This window comes from Camellia sinensis, chromosome 2 (assembly GCF_055761805.1).
Source record: "Camellia sinensis isolate YWXY chromosome 2, ASM5576180v1, whole genome shotgun sequence".
Taxonomy (NCBI): domain Eukaryota; kingdom Viridiplantae; phylum Streptophyta; class Magnoliopsida; order Ericales; family Theaceae; genus Camellia; species Camellia sinensis.
Window position 1 is genome coordinate 62,626,872 of NC_138962.1, and position 6,214 is coordinate 62,633,085.

A 6,214-nucleotide genomic window follows, 5' to 3' on the forward strand; every position below is an offset into this window, starting at 1 on the left:
CCACAGAGAAGGCCGAACTATCCTTAGCTCGGTCTTCTCCTTTAACTCATTACTTCGGCTGCCCCTGTTCAACCTTGGTGTGCTTAGATCAAATTTCCAAGTAACAAGTTCTGACTGACCTAGCCAGAGTATGTCATGTCCGGACTAACTCCGAAGCCGGTCTTCCCAGAACATACTGCGACCGGACTAACTCTAAGACCGGCCCTACTCCGAGTTGTCTCTGGACCGGAATAGCCTTACTCTTCCTTGGGCCGAAGCAACTATCTCTTCTTGAGCCGGAATAAACTTACCTCCTTGGGCCGAAGTAACTTTGTCTCCCCAAGGCCGGAGTAACCTTGCCCTCTAGGCCTGAGTATTCAGTACAGCCTTTTTACCTAGTCCTCTGTGTTTTGGGCCTCAAAACCCAACTCGAAGCTCGGCCCATTTTTCCCAAAAATTACCCTCTCAATTGCCCCTTAATTCCATCTGCATAGCATGACTGGGATTATCTGTCCAACAGCCGAGCTGGCGTCGTTTCGAAGCTTTTCCGGCCGAACTAAAAACTCTTGATCTTTCAAGCCGAGCTAATTTTACTCCGGGCCCCGTCTTTTCCGGTCAAAAACGTCTCTTCAATCATAGCGTCTGTAACGCTTCCCATTCCAGTGACACGTGGCAGGTTCTGATAAGCCGTGGCCAACTGTTACGCCGTCCTGCAGAAATTTCGTACAATTCCCGCCTCTTTTTGCCGCCTTTTTTCTCTCTCCCTTTTCACAAAACAGCCTCTCTCTTTCTTGAAACACTTCACCTTCTATTCTTCACTTTCTCTTCTCCCTTGCTTCCTGAGCCTTTGAGTTTGCTGTGTACGTGCCTCCATTGCTGCCACCGCCTCCATCTCTAGCTTCTCTCTTATACAGGTAAGCAAGCCTATCCTTCTTGCTTTCTTTGTTTTCGTACTCTGCTTTCCATGCTCTGTATGTTTTTTGCAAACAGTTTGTCCATTTCTGTTTCGCTTTTGTACTTTTATGGAGAAACCATTAGAACTCTATGTATATGTCATATACCCTAGAGAAAAAATTTCGATTTTGATCCAGAATCACGTCCCAACCGAACTTGGATACTGTTTGTGTCATGTATGTGAATAGATTCAGAACATAACCGGACTAGAACTAGGAATATCAGTAGTTTCTTTTGACCCACTCTAGCCAAGATAGGATCACCGAACAAGCTTGCTCATACCGAACTAGGTACTTCGGTCTACAACCGAGCTAGGATTTTGGGGCCAAGCCGGCTTTCTTAGTTCTTAAACCGAACTCAGAAAGCCGCCCCTAAGAGCTCAACCGAAGTAATTTTCCTCATACTGTAACCGTTTTAGGCCTTAGGACTAGACCAGCTTTCTTAGTTTTTTAGACCGAACTCAGAAAGCTGCCCCTAGACGTTAAACCGGTCTAATGTGCTCAAAACCGTGCTAACAAACATTCTGAAGAGCCGAGGTAGAACCAGCCCACTAAGCCGAAGTAGGATTTGTATATCTTGCTTATAATTTGTAGCGCGGTCCAATCGATCTGTGCTTAACCCCTTTGTTTTCTACCTTGCAGACTTAGGTTGCCCAGACACTCCTGCGTGTGCTCAACCGAGCTACTGAGCCAAATTTTTGTACCGAAATAATTTATTCGTAATTTATACAACAAATGGGTAAGTATAGATATTTAGTCGAAACCCCTGGTGGCATGGCCGAATTTAGGCAGGACTACCAGATTCCTGATGATGTCCAACTGGTATTGGCCAAGAAAGATGCTACTCCCTGGGACAATGAAGGCTTCGTCCCTTTTACCCTTCAATCCATAATAGAAACCGGACTACGGTTTCCTGTTCAACCGCTAATCTGCGAATTTCTTAGACAGACTAGGTTGTGCCCCACCCAATTGTCTACCAATACATATCGTATCATAATGGGAATAGCCGCATTAAATCATCAAACCGGACTAAATCTCGGCTTAGCCGAAATATTCCATCAGTATTCCATCGGTTCAAAGAATGCTGGGTGGGTATATTACCTTAGAATTCGCCGCCGCCGAGAGAAGATAATTAAGCACACTCCGGACAAAGATCTTAACGATGATGATTTCTTTTGGGTCTCTGGGAACTTTGAGGATTTTCAAGCTCAAATTCCTGGCCGACCTATAAATTGGAAAATGGGAGAGCCTGGTAATTTTACTTCGGTCTTCTGCTTTGTGTGTTATCTCGGTTATTTAGTCTACTGGCCGAACTAACACTTCTCTTTTTTTGCAGATTTCGCCCATCTCCATTCCTTGTATAGCTATCCTAACCTCGGCGTTTTGCGAGCCGCATTTCGGGTTAAAGAAAGAGATTGGGCCAAGCTTTTAAATTTCGAACCGACCTACCGTTACAGCGGTCGACGGAAAGCAAAGGTAACCGATTTTCTTCTCGAGGAAGCACCGGAGCCGGACCCAACTTTGCCCGAGATAAGACTTGTTCCATTAACCGCTGAGGAAGAAATGGCAAAGAAGAGCAGAGTCAGGGCCCTTCTAACTTCAACAACTAGAGCCGAAGTAACACCAACTACTGAGGTGCAGCCTGCCGTCGTGGCCCTTCCTTCACAACGGCCTTCTTCATCTCGCCCTTCAAAACGCGCCCGATCTACGTCAGCCGAACAACAACTTGTTGATGAAGTCGAATCCGTCCCCCAAAGTCCTCATCCTGCGTCCCAACCAGAGCAAACTGACCGAGCTCGTTCTCCGAAGTGGGCTCCGCCTTTGATCTTCAATGACCGAAACATCAAAGCCACTGATTCGGTCGTGGCTGAAAAAGACCACCAACTGGCCTTTAACCTGGCCAAAAGTGTGTGCCTCCCCAAGGACATGGAGCACCACTTGAAGCAACTGAACACCGAAATGAAATCAATTCGGTCTGCTTCTAAGTCCATGATTTTGGTAAGTAGCTCTGTCTGCTTTTTCCTGTCTAAATTTTTCTAACTTTTACTTCGGCTGAGATGGGATTTTTGTTTTGCCAGGCCTTGCAAAAGAACAATGTCACTTATAGGAAAGTCCAAGAGCTCCGCAAAACCACAAGGCAGGCAATGGCGGAAGTCGAAGCCAAGTCGGCCGAACTACTACAAGCCGAAAAGAGAATGGCCGAGCTAGAAGCAGAAAACGGCCGTCTTGCCGATCTAGTTAATTCGGCGGAAGCGGAGAAACAGAAAGCTGCCATCGTTATGAAGGACAAGTATTTGCGGGAGTTGGTGAAGCTTGAGAGGAGGAAAGACGCCGAAATAGGCGAACTAAGAAAAAACATGGTGGAAGCCGAAAAGGAGGGCTATAAACAAGGTTACAAGAAGGCCGAAGACGCCTACGTCAAACAATGTGACGCTGCAAAGGAGCTGTTCTTCAAATGCGGCTGGAGGGCGGCAGTGGAGAAGCTCGGTCAAGATCAACAGACCGAGGTCTTCAACCCTCCAGATTATTTTATACCGGAGTCCCTGGCGGAGTACGCGGCTGCTCTGCAACAACAGTTTTTGGAAGACTCTGACTCTGATGATGCCTCTGATGAAGATGCTCCGGCCGAAAATGTGGACCAGTCAGTTCGGTCGGTGCCCACTGCTGAAGACCTAACTGTTGATCCTCCCAGTGGAACCGTAGCCGAAGTGGCTCACCCTAGTGTGAATGAGCTCCCTCCGGAGACTGGTCTTCAAGTTGATGCCGATGCGGTTTTCGACGCTGAAATTGATGAACTTTTCTCTTGATTATTTACTTTTTCTCCTTTGTAACCGAACTAAGCCCCCTTGTAATGACTTCTCTTTGAATGAAAAATTTTACGTCTCTTATTCCGGTTATTGTGTGTATGCTTGCGTTTGTAATGTCTTCTATTACTCCAAGTGTTATTTCGGTTTTTGGTTGGTTAAACTATACTTACCAGCCAACCACTCCTTAGCCGACATAATTACTTCGGCTGAGGAGTATTAAGTGTTGGTTTAATCCAGCCAACCACTCTTCAGCCTTACACTTACTTCGGCTGAAGAGAAACAAGAGTTGGTTTATTCCAGCTAACCACTCTTTAGCCATACACTTACTTCGGCTGAAGAGTAACAAGAGTTGGTTTATTCCATCCAACCACCCTTCAGCCTTACACTTACTTCGGCTGAAGAGTAACAAGTGTTGGTTTATTCCAGCCAACCACTCTTCAGCCATACACTTACTTCGGCTGAAGAGTAACAAGAGTTGGTTTATTCCAGCCAACCACTCTTCAGCCATACACTTACTTCGGCTGAAGAGTAACAAGAGTTGGTTTATTCCATCCAACCACCCTTCAGCCTTACACTTACTTCGGCTGAAGAGTAACAAGTGTTGGTTTATTCCAGCCAACCACTCTTCAGCCATACACTTACTTCGGCTGAAGAGTAACAAGAGTTGGTTTATTCCAGCCAACCACTCTTCAGCCATACACTTACTTCGGCTGAAGAGTAACAAGAGTTGGTTTATTCCAGCCAACCACCCTTCAGCCTTACACTTACTTCGGCTGAAGAGTAACAAGTGTTGGTTTATTCCAGCCAACCTCTAAGTTAGTTTTTCCGGCCAACTTATAGCATTTGGTTATTCCGACCAAATGTCCTGTAGCCTGGATCCTTATCCTGGGCTTAGGAAGGGTGTTGGTTTAATCCAGCCAACCTCTAAGTTAGTTTTTCCAGCTAACTTAGAATAACATGTTTGCAATATACTTAAGTCTTGAAAGCTAATTTTTACAAAGAGTAATTTGTGCCAAAAAGAATAGCTCATTTTATTGAAGGAAGAGAAAATTACATGTTTAAAAAAGAAAAGCTAAAAGTAAAATAACTTGAGATTGGCCGTATTCCATGGCCTAGGGATTGCCTTGCCATCCTTGTCTTCTAGGTGGTATGCCCCTTTGCCGGCTAACCCAACCACCTTATAGGGACCTTCCCAATTGGGGCCTAACTTGCCGTCTCCTGGGACCAAGGTGTTTCCCATTACTTTGCGCAGTACCCAATCGCCAATTTTGAATTGTCTTGGATGAACCTTTTTGCTGTATTTTTTGATTAACTCTCGTTGGTATGAGGCGATGTGGACTAATGCTCTCTCTCTTCTTTCTTCTGCAAGGTTGAGTTCTAAGGCTATGGCTTCTCCATTTAAGTCTGGATCAAAATTTTCGCTTCGAATTGTGGGGAGGCCAACTTCTAGTGGGATCACCGCTTCCATTCCATATGCTAAGGAGAATGGTGTTTCTCCTGTTGATCGCCGAGGTGTGGTGCGGTAGGCCCATAAAACATGAGGAAGTTCATCTGCCCATTTGCCTTTTGCCTTCTCTAGCCTTTTCTTTAGTCCATCCAAGACGACTTTATTTGATGCTTCTGCTTGCCCATTTGCTTGGGGATATGCCGGTGTGGAATTGTAGAACTCTATCTTGTACTCTTTGCAAAAGCTTCTAAAGATCCTGCCGTCGAACTGAGTTCCATTGTCTGAGATCAGTGCTTTTGGTATGCCAAACCGAGTGATAATATTCTGCCAAACAAACTTCTTCATATCCTTCTCTTTGATTGACGCCAATGCTTCTGCTTCCACCCACTTTGTGAAGTAGTCTGTTGCTGCGAGAAAGAATTTTCTGCCCCCAGGTGCTGTTGGAAGTGGTCCTACTATGTCCAAGCCCCACATTGCGAAAGGCCATGGGCTAGTTAAGGGTAGGAGTTCTCTTGCTGGTTGATGTATTTGGTGTGCAAATTTCTGGCATTTTTCACACTTCTTCACATATTTCTCTGAGTCTGCTTGCATATATGGCCACCAATATCCTTGCGAAATAGCCCTGTAGGCGAGCGACCTTCCCCCTTGATGACTTCCACATACCCCTTCATGTATTTCGAATAGGAAGGCTTCTACTTTGCTGGGATGAACGCACTTGAGGTAAGGCCCAGAGAATGACTTCTTGTATAATGCCAAAGATGGAGATAGCCAAAATCGCTGCGACTTTGCCCTTATTTTGTTGGCTTCTTTTTTCTCTGCTGGTAGGATGCCGTCTTTTAGGAACAGGATGATGGGATCCATCCATGAAGGGCCTAATTCAGTGCAATATACTTCTTCTACTTCGGGGTCTTCTATACTTGGTCTTGGTAAGAAGTCGATGAGTAATGGATGAGGGATTGATGTATCTGCCATTGAGGCCAGGCCTGCTAGCTCGTCCGCTCGGCTGTTTTCCTCCCTGCCAATTTGTT